Below are 570 nucleotides of genomic sequence, written 5' to 3'. Positions count from 1 at the left end.
ATTTTAACTTAAAATAACAGAAAAATTTTTTTAATTGGTAATTTTAACAGATTTATTAACCACCTTTTCAATGAATACCATTAAGATAAATCGCATGATGTAAAACTTAACAAAAAAATATTAAAAAAACATTTTTTTAAGAGTTTCACATGAAATGCTTTAATAACTCAATATTTAGTAATCAATTGTCGCGTTAAATTGTTGGATCATTGTCGCGTTAAATTGTCCCGCCCATAAAATCAATTATCTATTGAAACACGCTTGAATCGCATGTTTACATGTATACAGTGAATCATTCCAATGCCACGAAGTATATACGTTTAGAATTGCTTATACATTTAAAATTGTTTATCGTTGACGTAATACTATGCGAACACTATGTTTGAAAATACTTATAACATAAATTAGATGGCGCTGTAGCCGGATAAACTAACGTCGGTACGATTCCTTAAGCCGTACACGAATTGCAATTACTCTACACGTGTTATGACGAAACCTTTATGTCATGTTATGAGGAAACAATTGTAAAACTATACTGCAATTGATTGTTTCAAGGTTAACCACTTTTAT

At 29.3% G+C, this 570-nt stretch overlaps 1 protein-coding gene across 1 annotated transcript in view; it reads right to left on the bottom strand.

Annotated features, from left to right (window-relative positions):
• LOC108578620 (thioredoxin-like) overlaps positions 1 to 570 on the bottom strand; it is a 1,787-nt gene that overhangs the window by 715 nt on the left and 502 nt on the right. The window lies entirely within an intron of this gene.

Source organism: Habropoda laboriosa, unplaced genomic scaffold (assembly GCF_001263275.1).
Source record: "Habropoda laboriosa isolate 0110345459 unplaced genomic scaffold, ASM126327v1 scaffold45, whole genome shotgun sequence".
Lineage (NCBI taxonomy): Eukaryota > Metazoa > Arthropoda > Insecta > Hymenoptera > Apidae > Habropoda > Habropoda laboriosa.
This window is presented reverse-complemented; position numbering and strand designations above follow the sequence as displayed.